This window comes from Marmota flaviventris, chromosome X, assembly GCF_047511675.1.
Source record: "Marmota flaviventris isolate mMarFla1 chromosome X, mMarFla1.hap1, whole genome shotgun sequence".
Classification (NCBI taxonomy): domain Eukaryota; kingdom Metazoa; phylum Chordata; class Mammalia; order Rodentia; family Sciuridae; genus Marmota; species Marmota flaviventris.
The window spans coordinates 88,244,905-88,267,064 of record NC_092518.1 but is presented as its reverse complement, the minus strand read 5'-3'; the positions used below and the strand labels follow the sequence as shown (position 1 = coordinate 88,267,064).

The 22,160-nt window shown below is 39.5% G+C and overlaps 1 long non-coding RNA gene across 2 annotated transcripts in view; it reads left to right on the top strand.

Moving 5' to 3' along the window:
* The window catches only part of LOC114089707 (uncharacterized), a 93,415-nt gene extending 74,910 nt beyond the window's left edge, over positions 1-18,505 (top strand). For both annotated transcript variants that reach the window (XR_011705685.1, XR_011705684.1), the window contains 2 exons: positions 16,421-16,563; positions 17,081-18,505. This is a non-coding gene — a long non-coding RNA (uncharacterized lncRNA). The remainder of the gene's footprint in view (positions 1-16,420; positions 16,564-17,080) is intronic.
* The last annotated feature ends 3,655 nt before the right edge of the window (positions 18,506-22,160 follow it).

Sequence of the window (22,160 nt, the reverse complement as noted above, 5' to 3'; positions counted from 1 at the left end):
ACTATTCAAAACAGCAATCTGAGTTAGTTGAGACTGGATCAAGTTTTCTGCTTCCAAGGACCAGGTTCCGGATAGATATTCCCCGATGATGCGGGAGGCATTTCTGGAATCATTAAATCTGACAGAGGTTATACATAAATGTGCACGTTGGTCAACACAACCCAAAAGCACTAAGTCAGCCAATTCTTCTACCTGAGCTTGGAGTAAATCTATCCTTTGGTTGGCAGCTAAAATCCCTGACAAAATATGTTGATTAATTGAATTTTGGGATTCAAGTATGGTGGAAGTTTGTTGAACAACTTGATTAATAGTGGCAGCAGTTTGTACTTGACTGGCCATGGCTACTCCAGCTGTAACTGCTGCAGCAGCAGACACTGCCACAGCTGTCACTATAGCTGCCATAATTCCAAAATCTCTACGGACTCTAAGTAGTTCAACAATGGGGAATTTATCTGGGTCCGCAGTGACTGGGATTGGGACAAAGGTTGGAATTTTCATAACCACTGCTACAGTCCAAGAACCATTCCAACACTCAGATAAGAGACAGGTAACACTAGAACAATCCAGCATCCCCGATGAGGTATTGTTAGCCAAAAGGAGCAAGAACGGGGATTGGACGCAGACCATTGCAGGAGGCAATGTAGCATTATGTAGCAAAGAGTTGAGCGAAACAGATGTGAGCCTATTACCTCGTTCACTTTTCCTAACAGTGCCAGAAACATTAGCCAGCCAGGTTTTGGCTCCTAGCAATTGAGCCAATGCAGAAATATCAGCTGAAGCCCCCTTCTCATTGGAAATCAGCCATTGAAACCAGGACCAACCTACTCCTGTAGAGGAGTTGGCACTATGGTTAAAATTATAAACATACCTCTTAAGAGAGGGGGAAAAGGAGAAACCCTTAGCAACTTGAAGTTTCTCCCAAGAATGATCTTGACAAGGCGTAAATGTTGGAGGGAAACCAAGATTAGGGGTACAGTAAGGAGAGGCCTTGAAATGAGTGGCATTGTAAGTACTATTAGAAGAAGGAGGCACTGGGATTAGTACCTTGGAGATCATGGCCAAGGTAGTTATGTTTAAAGCAGAGCTATTTACAGGGGTCCCTGAACCTGATTGCTTCCCCGAAACTACTTGGCTCAGTACAGCATTAATAATACTCCCTGAGACCTGATTGGACCGCAATGGGTCCTCCCAGTTAGTCAGATTTTTGGTCTTAAGGCTAATGCAATTAGCGTTTCCAAGGCTGAAACAAAAAACTCCTGTGAGATTAACCTGAGATCGATTAAAAAGGCTTTCCACGTCCCCTCTAGGAGAGGCACAGGGAGCAGACATCTCACATGAGGTAGAGAAAAGAGTGGGGAGGACACTAGAACTACCATGAACCGGCATCGGCATTGGCCAAGCCCGTGCCACTGCCCACCACTGCATTGGTGTCGTCTGTGCCATCGGCACCAGCACCAGAACCAGAGCACGTAGCAGAGTGAAGATCCTCATCACAGGGTTGCTGTGGTATCTCTTGTTGCTGGTCGGTTGATGTCAAGACTCTTCTTGTCAGGCGTTCAGGGACCCACAACGGCTCCGTGCGATCCTGGGGAAAAACACATACAGATCCTCGTGCCCATGTCAGCACGGGGTCGGGGCCGTTCCATTGGCCTGTAAGAACATCCTTCCACTTAACATAACCAATCACAGAGGGCTGAGGGGACACATGTCTATCAGCCACAGAGCGACCATGAATATCCAAATTTAAAAAATTAATGGTAAAGAGAGCTAAGGACAGGCGTTCTTTAGGAGTGTGTTCAGCTCCTATTCCCCCTTTTTGTTTTTGTAAAGTTTCCTTTAAGGTGCGATGAGCACGCTCAACAATGCCTTGTCCTTGAGGATTGTAAGGCAGACCATGAGTAAGTTGCACTCCCATGGTAGAACAAAAGGATGTAAATTGTCTGCCAGTATAAGCAGGTCCATTATCAGTCTTAAGGGATGCAGGAGCACCCCATGCTGCCCATGCTTCTAGGCAATGAGTGATAACATTACGTGCCTTCTCTCCCGACAAAGCAGAGGCATGAATAACTCCAGAGCACGTATCAACAGAAACATGTACATACTTGAGGTTACCAAAGTCAGGTATGTGCGTCACATCCATTTGCCAGACAACCAATGGTTTTAATCCCCGTGGGTTCACTCCATAAGTAGGGGGATGAAGAAATGTGACACAATGGGGACATTGTAATACTATCTGACGAGCATCCGCTCTTGAAATGGAAAAACGCCTGCGCAGCGTTAAAGCATTAACATGGAAATTTTGGTGAAATAATTTAGCCCCCTCTAAGGAGGAAGCCAAGCATATCAACTGGCCTCTAGTGGCTGAGTCCGCACAGGCATTACCCTGTGATAACGGACCAGGAAGAGAAGTATGAGCCCGTATGTGCATTGGATAAAAGGGAGCAGTGCGGCTACAGATAAGTTGTTGAAGCTGATTAAAGTAAGCAGATACATTATGGGCATTACTAATAGCTCCCACGGCCTCCAGGACTTTGAGTGCTTGTACCACATAAATGGAGTCCGAGATAAGATTAAAAGGAAAAGAACACTGTTTAAAAACCTCAATAACAATTTGCAATTCAACCCATTGTGGATTACCAGGAGCAAATTGATGCTGAACAGGGGGAGAATCATTAATTACATAAGCTCCCATTCCAGACTTGGAACCATCAGTGAAAATATTAACAGCCCCCGGAATTGGATTGGGTGAAGTTACCTTAGGGAAAATGATGGGATGTTCTTTAACAAAATGGAGTAATGGATGGGAAGGGTAATGATTATCAATAGCCCCTTGAAACGAGCAACATAGAATAGCCCAGTTGTCTAGAGTAGCACACAAAACATTAAGTTGAGCCTTAGTATAGGGTATAATAAGAGAAGAAGGTGATTGTCCAAAAAATTGAATGCTTTGGTGAATCCCTTTAAGTGCTAACGCTGCAACAGCGTCAGGATAGTATTCTAAAGATTTTCCTGGGGATATATGTGGATGGATCCATAGTAAAGGCCCATCTTGCAACAGTACTCCAGTAGGCTGCCGCATAGTGGCAAGCACACATAACTGGAAAGATTTATCACTTTGGAGCCTGTATAGAGTAGCATGTTGTATAGCTTCTTCTACTGTTGTAAGGGCCGCTCTAGCCTCTTTAGTGAGGCTACGAGGAGAAGCAAGATCTGGATCACCCTTAAGGGTAGCATACAAAGGCTGGAGCACACCATTAGGAATATGTAAATATCCCCTTATCCAATTAATATCTCCCAACAGTTTTTGAAAATCATTCAGAGTTTGGAGATCTTGAGTTCTTATGGTGATTTTTTGTGGTTTTAGTTTATCATACCCAATTATTGCTCCCAAATACTCAATAGAATTCCCCGTTTGAACCTTTTCAGGTGCAATATGTAGCCCATATTGAGCTAACAGCTTTACTAAGTCTTTATAGGCCTCATTAACTATCTGCTCTAATTTAGCGGCCAATAACACATCATCCATATAATGAATAATCCTGATGAAGGGATACTTATGTCTGAGAGGTGCAAGTGCCTTCCCCACATACATCTGGCACATCGTGGGACTATTAGCCATTCCCTGTGGCAACACTACCCACTCAAACCTAAGATCTGGCTCCTCGTGGTTACACGAGGGAAGGGTGAAAGCAAAACGTTGTGAGTCTTTAGGATGCAAAGGAATAGAAAAGAAACAGTCTTTAATGTCAATAGCAATAATATGCCAGCCCTGAGGAATAGAGGAGAGCAGAGGTAGCCCTCTTTGAATGGGCCCCATAAGTTGCATTTGAGCATTAACTGCTCGTAAATCATGTAGTAGGCGCCACTTTCCTGATTTTTTCCTAATAACAAATATGGGAGTATTCCATGGAGAAGTAGAAGGTTGGATGTGGCCCAAGTTTAGTTGTTCTTTGATTAAATTATGGGCCGCTGCCAATTTAACCGAGGGAAGAGGCCACTGAGGCACCCAAACAGGCTCCTCGGTGAGCCATGTTATGGGTATTTGAGCCCCAGTGGCCCCTAGGAAAAACCCAGACCAAATCTGTTAAGTTTTTGATGACCTTGCACAGGATGCCTACACCCCTGTAGGTGTTTTCCTAGTCCTAGACCTGGCCTATACCCCATATTTTGCATAATCTGTTGAGACACCGGAGAATAGTCATTACTAAGAGTAAACCCCATGTCTTTCATCAGATCACGACCCCATAAAGAGATAGGTAAATCAAGTACATAAGGCTGAAAGGTGCCATTGTGTCCTTCTGGGTCCTTCCAAGATAGATGTCTACAGCTGATTTGAGGGGCCTGGGCATATCCCAAACCTCTTAGTGATTGATCTGAGAGCTGCACCGGCCACCCCTTTGACCAGTCCTTTTGTGCTATTATACTACGATCTGCTCCAGTATCTAGCAATCCCAAAATTGATTTGCCTTCTATGGTTAAGTTTAAAGTAGGACGGTCATTCATATCTAAGGACAAATAAACAGAATTCCCTCCAGTGACTCCAATCTCATCACTTGTCCTTGAAAAGGAATCAGCAGGAAAGCGGGTATGCAGACTGGGTAGAATTAGCAATTGAGCAATCCGGTCTCCTGGGGAAATGGACACAATACCCCTTGGAGCTTCCACCATAACCTTTACTGATCCTACAGTATCAGGACTAATGACTCCAGGAAAGACATGAAGACCTTGTAATATAGAGGATGCACGTCCAATTAGCAAGCCTACAGTGCCAGGTGGTAAAGGTCCTTTGAATTTAGTTTCCACCAATTGGACTCCCATCTTAGGTGTTAGTACGAGTCTAGAGGTGGAACAGAGGTCCAATCCCGCGGCACCTGTAGTGGCTCTCCGCGTCTCATGGGATGGCGTAGAGATGGCCATGTCTCGGGTTTGGGTGTGACATTCTCCATTGCCCCATATATTTGTGGGCCCTGAGGTCGGGGGCCCCTTCGGCCGTTTTTTGGCCCAGCTGAAACAGGCTGTCCATAGATGTCCCACACTGATCTACACTCTTTTGCCCAATGCTTTCCCTTTTTACATTTTGGACACAGCCCCGGTTGACGAAGGCCATTGGAAGGGCCACCGCGAGGGGGTCCAGTAAAATTATCTTTTTTAGGACATTCACGTCTGAAATGACCAGGTTGACCACAATGGAAGCATGTTCCGGCACCAGGACTGCCCCCTTTTGCCATCCGAAGGACAGCAGCTGCAAGACCTGCATTAGTTAAAGGTCCTCCAATCTCTCTACACACTTTCATCCATGCTTCTATGCCCTTATTTTTATAAGGAGTGATTGCTGCTTTACATTCCTTAGTGCACTGCTCAAAGACCAATTGCTTGATAAGGGGCATGGCTCTATCAGGATCCCCAAAAATCTTTCCAGCGGCATCCACCATCCTTGCTACAAAATCTGAAAAGGGTTCTGTAGGGCCTTGTAGAATCTTGGTCAAATTACCAGACACCTCTCCTCTATTTGGAAGCGACTTCCATGCCCGAATGCAAATGTTGTTAATTTGATCATATGCCTCAAGAGGAAATCCTGTCTGTTGATTTGCAAATCTACCCTGCCCTAAAAGCATATCCTTGTCCCAATGGGGATGTCCCGCCGCATGGTTTTGGGCGGCCTGCTCTATTGCGCCCTCTAGCACGAATGCTCTCCAGTCCAGATATTTACCCGGGGAAACGCAAGCCCGAACAAGGCTAGCCCAATCAGAGGGAGTCATACAGTATCTAGATAGATTCTCCACCTGAGTCAGTGTGAAAGCGGCATCCACCCCATAAGTGCGCACAGACTCCGCCAGGGTCTTTACAATTTTAAAATCTAAGGGTTCATGGACTCTTCCCCTGTTGTCATCCTGAAAAACTGGATAAGCAAGACCCATCTCAGCGTGAACAGCCCTCCATGTTTGGGCATGGAAAGCTCTCCCCGAAGTGCCCCCACCATACGGCGGTGGATCCGGGGGATCGTTTTTCCTGAGCTCCTGTTTCTTTTTGTTCCCTTCTTCTGTAGCTAAACTCCCTAGCTGACAAGACAGCCTCCCGAGCTCTTCCTCCTCATCCTCCTCCTCCTCTGACCCACTTTCGCATGGGGGTGTACGCAGCGTACTGAGATCTGGATACAACCGTCTCCTCCCCCGTGTCATGCTCCGCACACTCCCCTCTTCTCGAGTCACTTCGCTTTCTGCCGTCTCCGACTTTTCCTCATGTAATCGCTCTAAAACCTCCTGTCCTTTAGCAAGTGCTTCCTGGCATCTGCCATCCGTAAGGCAACCACGGACCATTTTCCAAAGGGGTATCACCCCACCCTCTAACATGCCGTGCTCAGATGCAAAATCAAGATCTTTGCCTAATTTATCCCAACTAGGCACAGTAAGGCTGCCCGAAAATGCAAACCACGGTGCAGCGATATCTACCTTTTGTAAAAATCTCTGTAGTGTACTATGCTTCACTTCCAGTCCCTTGGAACGTAACAGGCCATCTAGGGCCAGAAGAAGCGGACTTGAAGATGCGGCACCCATGACACAACGACAAAAAAAATACAGACAGCAGAAACACACTGACACAGCGAAAGAAACACAGAAAGCAAAAGCGAAAGTAGACGCAAAAGTACACGGCGCGGCTGCAATAAAATGCAAGGCTTCCTCTTTCATTACAGACAGAGGAGTTGCCCCGCTTTCTTCGCGTATCCCACTTACCTGGGACTAACCCCGCTTTAATCGCGGATCCCCCTTACCTGGGGACTGACCCCGCTTTGAACGCGGATCCCCCTTACCTGGGGACTGACCCCGCTTTGATCGCGGATCCCACTTACCTGGGACTAACCGGTGCACCACCCCTGACTACTGAGAGTTCTGATTTTCCCGGGTTTCGGCACCACTTGTCGCGACCCCTTGCCCGCAAGGAAGACGCAACTCCGAAATCTTCTCTCAGTAGTTTTATTCGGGCCCTTGATATTTATTATTCTTTCTTCTTCTCTTTCTTCCCGGATGCCCTCCCAGCCTTAATAAAGCATCCCAAGCCCCAATGCAAAGCTGCCGCGTGGAACTCTCTCACAGGGTGGTGAAAAATCATGTGCCAACTCTCTCAGATAAGGAGTTGTTTGTCACATACCACAGCGGAGCCAGCGCCATCTCGTAATGGCGACCATAGTCTGCAGAAACGGCAGAAGCGGCTCACCACAATCTATTGAGTTTTTATATTTAAAGTTGGTTTCATGTAAATAATAATTGATGGAATCTGGACATTTGATCCGTTCTTGTAATTTCTTTTACTTGATATGTGTAAACCATTGATGCTTAAAGTGATTATGGATATAGTTGAGTGAATATCTGCCATGTGTGCTACTGTTTTATTTGTTACTCTTATTCTTTGTTCCTATTTTTTTCTTCTACTCATTTTTTTCCTATTTGGAGTTAGTTGACCATTTCTGATTCCATTTTCTCTCTTCTTAGCATTCCAGGTATTTTAAAAAATTTTTTTAGTTGTAGATAGACACAATACCTTTATCTTATTTATTTGTTTTTTAAAATATGATGCTGAGGATCTAATCCAGTGCCTCACACATGCAAGGCAAATGCTCTACCATCTGATACAACCCCAGTCCCTCCAGGTATTTTTTGAAACTTTTGTAGTGCTTGCTAAAGAGAACTTGCAATATACCTTTGCAACTAATGCAAGTCCATTGTCAAATGACAAAATACCACCTTAATTGTAGTGAAATTACCTTATAAAGCAAAGTAATTACAATTCCTCTTTCCTGTCCCTCATGTCATTTATTTCACTTATACATAAGTATATGTGTGTGTGTGTGTGTGTGTGTGTGTGTGTGTGTGTGTATGTGTTAGTATACATGCAAACATAAAGAAATCATTGTGGCTATTGTTTTGAACAAGTTTTTAAAGAGTAATTAAGAATAAGAAAATTAAGCATTTTATTTTCCTTCACAAACTCCTCAGCTAATATTATTTCTTTATGTAAATCCAAGTTTGTGACCTAAAGAATTTTTTTCTAAAGAAATTAATTTAATATAAGGCAAGTCTTCTGGTAGTAGATTCCTTAAAATTTTGTTGTCTGAGACAGTCTTCATGCTGCCTTTACTTTTGAGGGTTAATTTCACAGGGTACAGGATTCTTTATTGGTGGCTTTTATCCTAAACATTTAAGCATTCCACTCTATTCTCTTATGTTTTGCATGGCATTTTGAAGAGAAGTCAGATGTAATTCTTATCTTTCCTCCACTACTGCAGGATTATAACCTCTGTATACGTGTGTGTGTGTGTGTGTGTGTGTGTGTGTGTGTGTGTGCTGGGCATTGAACCCAGAGGTGCTTTACTACCACTGAACTACAACCCCAGCTATGTCTTGTGAAAGGGTCTTCCTAAGTTGCTAAGGCTGGACTCAAACTTGTCATCCTCCTGCCTCAGCCTCTGGAGTCACTGAGATTATTGGTATAAACTGCCATACCTGTCTGGATTATATCACAATTTTATGTTTTATCTTTTCTTTAGTTTTCTACATTTTGAATATGAACTTCCAATACTGCATTTAGTAGAAGTGGCAAAAATAGATATTGTTGTCTTGTTCCTGATGGAACAATGCTTGAGAATTGACACTATAAATGAGAACCTATGGAATAGTGATAGCTACACAGTAATGTTTCAATAATTAGGAGCTGTTTTTATGAATACTGTAAAATTTATATAGATTGCATAATTTCATAGTTTCACATGTTGTTTTTAAAAGTTTAATAGTCTTACAATGACTTCTATCCAGCTGATGCTGTGTATGTGTTGGGGTGTGTGTGTGTGTGTGTGTGTGTGTGTTGTATTGGGGATTAAATCTAGAGCCTTGCATATGAAGCTCTCTACTGCTGAGCTACATTCTCAGCCCTTGTAAAATTTTTATTTTATTTGAGACAAAGTCTCCTCTTGTTATGTTGCCCAGGTTTGCCTCAGACTTGGCAACCTCTTGCTCAGTCTCCCTGAGGAGCTAGGATTACAAGAGTGTGCCACAGCACCCAGCTCTAAGTATCTTGACATATCCCAAAAGTACTTGGAGTAACTCATCTGAGAAAACAGCATTACCATTTCTCCACATGGTGAAACAATTTACTGAGGGGTGATCCTTGATTCTCTAGTATATAATGTTGAAATCCTACATTTGTCAAGGACTGATAAATGTCTTGGATGATTTGTTCACTATTACAGCAGTTATGTCCAGAAAATTCACATGTATGTTAAAATAGTTCCATCTTTTATTGACCTCCAAATCTACATCATATCATTGATTTATCTGTTTCCTCCTCAGTGTTGTTTGAGATGTCTATACTGTAGCAGGGTCCCCCAGACAACAGGGTGGAAAACCCTCTGTTACCACACCCCTGTACAGGCTTCCTTGACCTTCTCCCACCTGTTCTCAGTCATCCCCTCTCCAGGACACTGTGGAAACAACTGATCATGCCCCACTGTGTACCCCATCCTCTCTATCATCTTCTGCCTTCCTGGCTCTGTCTGATGCCTGCTCCTGCAGGGAGGGTGCCCCAGGGCTTCCTTGCTATTTCATTGTATGAATGCCCCAGAGCATAAGGATTTGCAGTCTTCTTTACATTTACCAGTTTTTCTATCAAATAAAATTATTATGTACGTAAGTTCATAAAGTGCATTTTAAAGGAGGTACTGTAGTTTTTTCTCATTGCCTCCACATCTTTGTAGACTTTCTATAATGTTGGCATGTTGGTGCCATCTCGTGAGAGAATGCTGAATTGCAACTTGAACATGCAGACATGAAAAGTGAGAGGGCGGGGCTGTGGCCAACCTAACAGATTTTTCAAATCCAAGTAGAAAGAGGGCCATCCACAGACCAAAGGAATCCTATGGCCTCCAGACAGAAAGCCCAGTCTCCTTCTATGCTAATGAGAAAGGTGTACATGAAGGGAAAATATTATTTTGACATTTACTTCATCGGCCTGTGAACTGACAGAAGGATCAATGAAACAGAATATCCAGACATAGACATATTTATAATATGACTAAGGCAGCATTTCAAATCAGAAAGGAGATATCATGGATGATTTTGTAAGTGGCATTGTGATAGCTAGAAAATCATTTAATTAAAAAATAAAAAGGGATAGGGATCCTTTTCTCCATCTTACAGCAGGATAAGACCCAAATTGTTCTAAATTAAATGTTAAAAACAAATCTTTAAAGTTTTAGAAGAAACAAAGGATGAATTCCAAAGATTGACTTGTTTGATGACATAAAAATTATGACTAGGTAATTAAATCAACCAAATTAAGTTATATTCATGTATGAATGTATCATAATACATCCCAACATTGTGTATAATTATAATGCACCAATAAAAATTAATAAAAAAATTAACAATGACAAAACTTGCATGGCAAAAACATGTTAGATGATTGCAGTGACACTGGGGAAGACATCTTCAACAAAGCATTGATATATCTTTGTCTAAATTCTTACCAATATAGAAGCATTAAAAAAAAAACCCTATCAAAGGTATGTAAGAAACACAAACCGCCAGGCACAGTGGGACACTTCTGTAATACCAGAAACTCGGGAGGCTAGGGCAGGGGAATTGCAAGTTCCAGTTTGGGTATATAACTCAGGTAAAATGCTTCTGGGTTGAATCCCCAGTGTCACAGGGGCAAAATACACACACACACACACACACACACATTTATATACATACACACATATACATAAATACATTTAACAGAAAAAAATGTAACTTGTTTTTAAACATACAATTCCAAGTTCAAGACCAGCCTGGATAATTTAGTGAGGCCTCAAACAACTTAGCAAGACTCTGCCTTAAAATAAAATATAAAAAATGGCTGACTCTACATTCAATCCCCACTACCCACCCCACCCCAAATAAGGGTATAAATTGGGCATTTTCTTTCAACTATGCTGAGCTCTGCTGACTTGGTGGATGATCTATTGAGGGGCAAATGGGCATTTCTTAACTGTTTCAGTGTGTCTGTTCTTTGTGCTGACATTTGTCTGAGAGTATTTTTACTTCCTCCCTGATCTCTGGAGTTCTCATAAAGGCTTCTACAACTATGTAATGTTGTAGAGTCTGTGTCTATGAGACTTCCTATTTTGGCTCTCGCTCCAGGAGAAATCCCTCATTTCATTGGAGTTTAGGATGTATGTGAGCTGTCAATTACTCAACCAGCCCCTTTGGGTGGTGAGCTTTCTTAATTTTAGGCTTCTATTGTAATGAAACCTTCTTTTAGTAGTAGCCCTGTGTTTTTGCCTTTTTGTGTTTTTGCATCGTATCCTTGGAATAGGAGAGATTTGCTGATTTCAAGAATATATTCCTGGGGTTGGGGTTGTGGCTCAGTGGTAGAGTGCTCGCCTAGCATGCATGAGGCACTGAGTTCAATCCTAGCACTACATAAAAATAAAATAAAGGTATTGTGTCCACCTACAACTAAAATATAAATATTAAAAAAGAATATATTCCTGTGTAATTTTACTAGATAATATAAAATGCCAACTACAAAGGTTGTAAACTTTTACATGGACCTCAGCTGTTATTATATATGCTAGGTTGAAAATTTCCAAATTGTTCTTCTATATTTCTGGGGGTTTTTTGTTTGTTTTTTACAATGATGGTTCTTATGAAAACCTCAAATTTTACTCATGGTCAGGGTCCTTGCTTGTTGCTCCTGTAGTGCTCATTGTTCTCATTCTTGTCAGTGCTTGGAATCAGTAAGTATCTATTATGTTTTTAAGAGAGTGAACATCATCTGTCTCCATCCTGGGCTGCTTCACCATCCCCTTATAGCTAATCTTTTTTTTCAGTTTTGGTTTCAACTGTCCAATTTTTAATAAGATAATCAAACATGGTATGTATTTGCCCACCAGTAAAAGGTAGCATGTTCTACACCAGCATTGTCCAATGTAAATTCCTTCAGAAATGAAAGTGTTCTCTGTCTGAACATTCTCTATCCAAAGTGTGCAAGGTGATTGTCACTGGCTACCTGTGACTATTGAGCCCATGGCAAGTGTGACTGAGGAAGTGAGTTATAATTTAATTCAAATTTGAAGTATGAACGTCCACATTTATATTATGGCTTCTTTTTAAAACAATTTTAAGCTTTTTAAGTTGTATATGGAAACAGCACTTTTTTTATTTTTTATGTGGTGCTGAGGACAAACCTAGTGCCTCATGCTTCCTAGGCAAGCGCTCTACCACTGAGCTACAACCTCAGCCCAATTATGGCTTCTTATTGGACAGCTGCAGCTAATACTTTTTTCTGGATCTTCTTTTTTTTAACCTAAAAATGAATCCTGAAGATCACTCCATAGCAGCAAGAGAGGGATTCTGCATTGTTTTTTATACCTGCATAGTCCTCAGGTTTATAGTAGATTATTTCACCAGCCTCTTGTTTGTGAATATCTGTTATGTTTCTAAACTTGTGCTGTTATGAATTCTCCCTTATCTTTTTGCATTGTATCTTTGACATAGATTCTTAGAAGGCACATTGCTGTTTCAGGAGTGTCTGCCTTTGTAATATTGCTAGATAGCATCAGGTACACTCCATGAAGTTTGTGCCATTTGATATTAGCTCCTGTAGGACATGAGAATGCCTACTTTCTCACAACTATCCAAGAGGAACCGAGGAAGGTGAACATCATGTGAGAAGTCTGTGAAAACCATTTCACTAAATCAGAGAAATTAGATATTTGGACAGGGTTCCCAGGCCTGTGCTTGTCTTTTTTTCATTTTCATTTGTTCTAATTAGTTATACATGACAATAGAATGAATTTTGAATGCATCATACATAAGTGTTGTACTTGTCTTTGAAAATTTGGTCTCTCCTCTTTTTTGTCTCTGTGGCTCTGGGTCCATGTTCCCAACTGGGGGAGGAGGTCTTAATGAAACAGAAAATATATCACCACAGGATAGTAATTAGGAAGGGCCTCCCTGCTAGGGAAAAGATGGGCACAAAACTAGTTTGGCAATTCACCAACCCTGCCCTAGCACAGGGCTAAAGGAAGAGTCTGTAGTTCCCTGCTCATGAGAAGAATCAACACTGAAGCCATATGAGGGTTTCATCTTCCTTCACTCCATATCTGTGAGTGAGGAGAAGGTAGCCTATTAGCACTAGGTACATCAGTTTCCCAAGTTTCATCCTCTCCCCACACAACTGTACCATGTCTTGCTCAGATGCTGAGTTTCCAAGATTCAGGGTGACTGTTGGACTCTTGTTGCCTGAAATGCAGTCCATTAAGATAATACAACATAGCAGAACCTTTAACATCCATATTGCTTCCTTTGGAGATATCCTGTTGTACAAGGTCTAGAGAAAGAGAGAGGAGTGTGGGATGTGCATGTAGAACTGGCCTGGCGTGCCAGCACAAACTAGACCCCAGTATATATTTCAAAAATTTGTTACATAGGGCTGGGGTCGTGGCACAGTGGTAGAGCACTTGCCTAGCATGTGTGAGGCATTGGGTCCAATCCTCAGCACCACATAAAAATAAATAAAGTTATTATGTCTGATGCAACTAAAATTATTTTTTTTTAATTTATTATATGTAGGCATAGGAGTAAGCAGAGAATGAAACTATGCATGTGTTCTTTCAGCTTTATACACATGGAAAGTTTTCAGTGAGAACTGAGTTCATACACTTTGTTGTTTCATAATCTGCTTTGAGGAAAAATTCTATTTCTGTTCATAGAAATGATACCTTTCCTTGAGGTAGAAATGACCTGGAAAAGATGGAGAATGATGCCACCTGGTGATGGGAGTCTGAATTGTAGGAGTGAAAGTGTCCAGTAGGAGGCTTGGACACAGGTATGGGATTTATGGGCTGTGAGGAAGCTGCCTGGATTTATTTGTACATGCCAAAGTTTTCTGGACTTTTCCACACATTGGAGGTGATCCTACTATCTTTATTCCCACCCTGGGATCTTTTACCATGGTATTAAAAGTCTAGCCTCTGTGTGGACTGAATAGAAAACTGCTCGACTTTATGTGAGAATATTATTGTAAAGAAGGTTGAGACATAGAAACATAGGAACACCCACATATACAGAAACACTGTCAAATTGATTTGATCTGCTTCTTTTTAACACATAAAACAGTATATTATGAGCATGTTTCCAAAGCAGTGATTATGTGGGCATCATATGTATAATTAGTTCACAATCATTTTCTTTTGAACATTTTAAACAATAAGGTTCTCATATTTAAAATACTATAGTTTACACATTTTAAAAATGTGCTTAATTTTATTAAATTATTATTTTTGTGCAATTTTCCCATGTATATGGTCATGATTCTTAGTCTATTAATGTGTTTATGAATTTCCTTATTTATGAAACTTTATCTCAATCACTTTGCCACACTACCAGTTAATTTATTTTGTTATTTAAGACATGTAAAACAAGGCTGGGGATGTAGTTCAGTGGTAGAGCAACTGCCAAGCATCTGTGAGACTCTGGTTTCAATCCCACATACACACATGTAGGCATGCACATGCCCAAGACATATCAAACATAATTGAAATGTATATTAGTAATTAAAATTATTTTGTCTCCTCTTTCTTTCCCTATAATTTTCTCATCCTTTAATGCAAAGAGAGTTTCCATTGATTAGTTCTTACTTGTTCTCTAGACTTTCTCTCTCTATGTAATACTATAACTTGTATTTAATTATCTATACATATCCATTAGCCTAGGTAGGTTGATAGTTGTAATTTTTTCTATAGTGGGACCATATTTGACCTTATATTTTGTGACTTGCCTGATTGACTAAATATGTTTATTTTTGGTGTTTTTCCAAGTATTTGTTTAGGATTTGATTTTGCTTTTAATGTGTATTATTTCTTGATATAATTAACATATGTCAGTTGTTTAAGAATATTCCACACATCAGGACTGGGGTTGTGGCTCAGTGGTAGAGCACTTGCCTGGCATGTGTGAGGCACTGGTTTGATTCTCAGCACCACATAAAAATAAGTAAATAAAAATGAAAGTTCATCCACAAATGTGTGTGTGTGTGTGTGTGTGTGTGTGTGTGTGTGTAGAGGGGGGGAATTGTATGCATCATGGGTTACAAACTCATGATTGAGTATAGATTAGAAATAATTTCTCCCATTTGCATACTTTGTTTTGTACTTTGCCTACGTGAATAGAATTATACATTTTATAATTATAGTTATTATTTAAAAAGTACTTCAGCACATTGTCTTCAAGAAAACAACCAAATTCCAGTGAATTCCAATGCCTTGTATATCAAATGTCTATCTCAGCTTAGAGTTCAGAGGTGACAAATTTTAATGTTTTGAATTATTTTAGATTTTGAGCTCTAGAACATTTATTAATAGGGTTGCTTCCTTAGGCCAAGTTACCTAACTTTCAATTTTTGTTGCCTGATCTAAGTAATGGGGATAATTACTAATTCTAGCTAGAATTATTACAGTTAAAATAAGATTCAGGTTTCCTTTCTAAATGCCAACAACTTGTGCTGCTTCCAGGGTCCAGTTCAGTATGTCAGAAATCAGATAATCCATATGGAACCCACACCCAGGCCTCTTGGACACAGGGCAGGATTCCATGCCCACCATCATCTTTATCAATAAAAGGGGAGTGATTACCAAGGGGACATGACATACTTAGGCTTCATATTGAGTGAGTTTCTCATTGTCAGCCCTGAAGCACTGGAAACCCATTTTCTAAATGGAAGGCAGCTTGTTGGGTTCAGTAGAAGGTGAGAGATTGATGTTCCACCCTGGAAATGGACATATATTCTGTGAATCTGAGCTTGTTTGTCTGTCATATGGGCCCCAGGGTGCTTTCCTTACATAATTATTGTAATAAGAAAAAGAAAGGCCCACAGAATGTCTGGCATATGTTAGGATTTTGATATATGTTACTGCCAGTCCACCCTGTTTCCTGTGTTCCATAACAGAAGATTTGAGGCATCATCTGGGAAAGTAGCTAGAAGAAGCAGACTTGGGTCCCACCTCATCATGTCCTTTCTTTCCTGTCTTCTTACTTTTCATCTAGTTGGAGAGAATTACTGGATCAAGATAGTTTGTCACCTTTTACCCATTTCTTTATTGAATCAGACATTTGTTTATATCACTTTGGATTTATGCATACATATTGTATAGGTTTTGTCATTTCACATGAAAGAAATGCCAGAATCCTGATTTTTGTAGTGCAGCATGGAATGTGAGTTTCCAGGGAGAAACTATATTTAGTGTATACCTGGGTTCTATGGTCATTTTTAAATGAAAAAAATTCTGTTAACAGACTTGTGCTTTGTTCCAACAACCTGTGCACAGTGTGCCCAATTGCCTGCATCCCCACATACTTCTTCTAATTAGTATGCTTTTTTTCAGGTGGCCTGAAGGGTGGTGAAGGTGCTTTTAAGTGAGAGACAATAGTACAGAAGGGAAGACTACATGGAAGGCATTTCTGGAATACAGGAACTTCCTGCACATCTTGGTTGCCATAGGAGCCTGGTGTCATTAGGGTGACCATGGTGAGAGTAATGACATTCTAAAGGGGATAGACTTAACTCTGCTTTGGGATCAGGGCCGTGTATCCAAGTGTTTGGACTAGGCAGAAGGTGTAGATGCCCCATGGTGGGGGCTGAGCCTACCTGGGGTGTGGGAAGATAAAGAGATCCCAGACAGTCACTTTACTACCACCCTGGGACCAGAGCCCCACTGTCATGAGAGGGAGAGAGATGTGGGACTCTCCTGGTCCCAGGCAGTGTGATATCCAGCTCTAGCATATCCTGGATTCACTTGCTATGTGGCCTCATGGTGTGGAAGGATAAGACAGGAAACAGCCCTTTGTGACCCAGCTTGTCCTGTAAAATGGGTACGAGAATGCTCACCCATGGGATTGCTGGAACCAGCAGTAATAACACACATGTAATCCCATAGCCGTGTGGTTATTGTGGGTTCATGAGCTCACTTCAGTGCTTAGCATGGTTCTATGTATACAATTATTCCAATAAAGCTTAGTAATATCTGGATTCTCTGTCTTGCTAGACTGCTCTTCTTCTGGTGACTGAGCTTATAACAGGTTTCTGGAGAAGATAATTTCTGAGGATGTGGGTCATGCTGGCTGCTGAAGCTTCTACTCCAGATCTGAAGAGCAGCAGTTCTCAGGAGACCCCCAACACTTCCTCTCTGGGGTGGTTGTCCTCATTTTCTAGCAATTTCAAATTCTTTCATAAATTCTTCCTGAGTAGTTACACTTTTGTCCATTGTCTAATGATTATTTTTAAGCCATAAATAGCTCAAAATCTCACTTATAAGAATTTAAAAATTTAAAAGTAACAATTACTGTGTATTTTCCCAGGAACATCTTTCAAATGACCATGTGCTCTTAAATACTATTATGATTTTATTCCCAGAACATCATGTTTTCAGAACATTCTCCCCTCACATTTCTTTGTGCCAAGGCTACCACACATCTTTTGATAACAGATTAGTTTTGATTTCTTATAATTTTATTTAAATGGAATTAGATGGCTTATACTTTTTTGATCTGGCTTGTTTTAATCATCTTACATATTTGTTTTAGTTTTTAAAATTATCTTAGCCATGAATATATGAGATAGCAGAAACATCATTTCTGAATACTTGGGACTTTTTTGATTATTCAGCACATACTATCCACTAGAGGAAGATTTGTGTATGGGGAACAGGGAGATTACCAGTTTTTTTGTGAAGCACCAAAATATCCATTTCATATACACTGAAGGAAGAACACTGAATTTATCTTCATATTTAAAATTAGAATAAGTATTTTTAAAATGATATAACAATTTATATTTATTAATCTTTCCCTAAAAAAAGGATGCTATATGGACTGAATGATTTTGTCCCACTACCCAAATTGATACCCAGTGTGGTATTATTTGGATGTGTGACCTTTAAGAGGTGATTAGGTTTAGATGAGGTCATGAGGGTAGCCTTATAAGAACAGAGATGTGAAATATCTCTCACTCTCTCAGCCACTTGAGGATGCAGTAAGAAGACAATATAATCAGAGTAGGAATAGGACCTTTGCTAGATAAAGAAACTGTTTGCACCTTGATGTCAAACCATCCCGTCTCCAGAACTGTCAGGAAAAAAAATGTCTGTCTTTAAGACAACCAGTTATGGTAGGTAATCTGTGTTATCAGCCCTAAGCAAGCCAAGGGACAGTAACAATATCAATATTTTTTCATGTTGTAAATCCAGATTTTGGACTTTGATAATGATAAAAAACAAACCATAACATCGGCTTGAATCTTAGATATTTTTGTTATTTTGTACCTACATATAAAAAATTAACACCAAGAATAGGAAAGTAAGTAAATAGAAATCACATGAGTATTTTTTTTTTCAGTGGCAGGAAAGAAAGATGGCAGAATGACAGAGAGGCCAAGCTGCCAAGCTTTATTTATATCGATAGGTTACTTTAGGTCAGTGGCATTATATATATATATATATATATATATATATATATATATATATATATATATATATATATTGTTCATTGTATTACTAGGCAGGTTACAGACTTAGCAACATTATGCAGCTTATTCCTCAGTTACATACTAAGTTGCAATGTGTAATATGATGAGCTTTGTGTAGCTCTCAAGAAAGTCCATTGTATAAAGTTACTGTTATGTGGACAGGTTGAGGCTCAGTGAAACATTGTGGTCATCTAAAAAGAGAGTTTCTTTATTCCCAGGAGCTGTGTGCCTGAGATCAAGGTCGAGGCTGATAAGACTCTAGCAGCATTGCCACAGCAATTAGACATAGCACATGTATTAGTTATCTTACTAATTCCTAGGAGAAACTGCAGGACATTCTAAGGGTGGGAAACAGAGTGCCTATTACCCATCCCCTACCCTGGGACTTTGATTACAGAGAAACACTTCCCTGTATATTTCCACAGTCAATCCCTACAATTCTCCAACTCCATCCATTTACCTGCAAATGCCATAATTGTATTCTCTTTTAATGCTGAGTAATATTCCATTGTGTATAAATACCACATTTTCTTTATCCATGCATCTACTGAAGGGCATCTAGGTTGGTTCCATGAATTAGCTATTGTGAATTGTTCTGCCAAAACCATTGATGTGACTGCATCACTGTATATGCTGTTTTTAAGTCCTTCATATATAAACCAAGGAGTGGGATAGCTGAGTCAAATGGTGGTTCCATTCTAAGTTTCCCATGGAATCTCCATACTGCTTTCCAGATTGATTGCACCAATTTGCAGTCCCATCACAATGTAGGAGTGTGCTTTTGCCCCCACATCCTTGCCAACATTTATTGTTGTTTGTATCCTTAATAGCTTCCATTCTGACCGCAGTGAGATAGAGTAGATTTGATTTGCATTTCTCTAGTTGCTAGCAATATTGAACATTTTTCATGTATTTGTTCATTGATTGTATATCACCACCTGAGAAGTGTCTGTTCAGTTTCTGGGCCCATTTATTGATTGGATTATTTGTGTGTGTGTGTGTGTGTATGTGTGTGTGTGTGTTAAGATTTTTGAGTTCTTTATGTATCCTAGAGATTAGAGCTTGCTCTGACATGTATGTGGTAAAACTTTGCTCCCATTCTGTAGGCTCTATAATGACCTCACTGATATGAGTATTTTTCTTTAAGTAATTAAAAAAACAGGTATTCCATGTAACAAAAATCTTTAGGTGTAATTTATTTCATACTTATTCACTAAAAATGTATCCTACTTTCCAAAGAAGTTAATAAATTGATCATTTTATATTAATTTAGTAGAGAGGGTCACCAACAGAAACTTTTGCTAGCCATCGCAGACTGCTTTTTTTTCAGATTTTGGGATGGTTAGAATTCACAAAAATATATTTATAGCTTGAATTTGTACCACCATATATATCATGCACTGTAAAACAATAATATCTTTCTACCCAGTTTCCTATGATTCTAGGAAAATGCCCTAATGAGATTTCTTCTTAGAGTTTGTTCACAGCTTGCTACCTTCAGTTTTTGCACATTTTAAAAATTGAGAGAAAATGCACATAACGGAAAATTCAACATTTTAACCATTTTAAAGTGTACAATTAAGTGTTTTCTAGTGTATTCACAATTTTGTATAACCACTACCACCATCTAAATTTGTTATGGTGATGCATGACCAATATAATTCTGAAACCTGTACACTCAGAAAAATGAGAAGTTATATCCCATCTGATTCAAATGTATGATATGTCAAGATCATTGTACTGTCATGTGTAACTAATTAAAACAAATAAAAAATAAAAATATTGTTATGGTGTATTATTGCTGAAGATGTGGTGTCTCTCAGTGAATGTTCCACGTGAGATGAAAAGAATGTGTATTCTGCTATTTTTGGATAAAGGGTAGATATTCCTCAGTTTATGATGGGGTTATATCCCAATAAACCCTCAGAAGTGAAAATATCAGAAGTCAAAGATGCATTTAGTATGGTTATGGTACTGAACATCATAACTTTCTAGCTATCTTTTGTTTTTTTAAGTACTGTGGATTGAACCAAGTGGCACTTAGCCACTGAACCACACCAACAGCCCCTTTTATTTTTCATTTTTGAGACAGGGTCTCACTATATTTCTTAGGGCCTTTCTAAGTTTCTGAGGATAGTCTTGAACTTGGAATCTTCCTGCCTTAGCCTCCCTAGTCATTGGGACTGCAGGCATGTGTCTTTGTGCCTGGGTTTATCTAGATATCTTAGATTTATGCAGTATACTTATATTATCCTATCCTTCAGCAAAACAATCTGATACAAACCCAGTTTTATAATAAGGTATTGAATATCTCAAATAATTTATTGAAAAGTCTACTGAAGGTATAAAAAAACAGAATGAGGGTATGGTATTTCTTTGGACCATCAGATAATCAATTCAGAGATCAAACCATTTTAAGTAAGGAACCATCTATATTCTACAGATAGAGATGAATCGAATCTAGTCAATTACTGATGCTGTTGAATTCCACTGTGTCCTAAATGATTGTCTGCCTGTTAGATATGTCCATTTGTGATATCCCCAAATACAACAGTTGTTCCATCTGTTTCCCTTACACATGGATCTGTCTGTCCTTCCCTCGCATATTTTGACACTCTTCTCATTGGTCATGTAAGCAGTAAGGATATTTATGCCTTTTTGGAGAACCCACCCCTTTATCACGACATAATGTTTCTCTTTCTTATAAAGTACCTGCTCTGAAATCTGCCCTGTCTTAAATTAACAAGTCTTCTAATGCTTTTTTTTTTTTAGAGAGAGAGAGAGAGAGAGAGAGAGAGAGAGAGAGAGAGAGAGAGAATTTTTTAATAATAATTTTTTAGTTTTCGGCGGACACAACATCTTTATTTTTGTATGTGGTGCTGAGGAATGAACCCAGCGCTACGCGCATGCCAGGCGAGTGTGCTACCACTTGAGCCACATCCCCAGCCCTTCTAATGCTTTTTAAAATTATTGTTAGCATGATACATATTTTCCCATTCCCTTTATATATACTTTTATATCTAAAGTGGATTTCATGTAGACTGCATGCAAATGAATCTAGACATTTGATCTACTCTCACAATTTCTTTTACTTAGTATGTGTTTAATGGTTGATGTTTAAAGTGATTATGGATATAGTTGGATGAATATAGGCTATGCATGCTACTTTTCTATTTGTTACTCTTCTTTGTTTTTATTTTTGTCTTTTACTCATTTTGCACCTATTTGGAATTAATTGACCATTTCTATGATTCCATTTTCTCTCAGCATTTCAGGCATTTCTAAATATTTTTTATCGCTTTCTCAAGATAATTTGCATTATACATTTATAACTAATGCAAATCCATTGTCAAATAACACAGTACCATTTTAAATTTAGTGCAATTTGCCTTATAAAACAAAATAATTCCAATTCCTAGTTCCTGTCCCTTATGTCATTTATTTAACTTATACATAAGTATGTGTGTGTGTGTATGATTGTGTGTATATGTGCATACATAAAGAAATAATTGTTGCTATTATTTTGAATAAACTTCTCTTAGATCAATTAAGAATAAGAAAATTAAACATTTTATTTTCCTTTATAATCTTCTCTAATATGC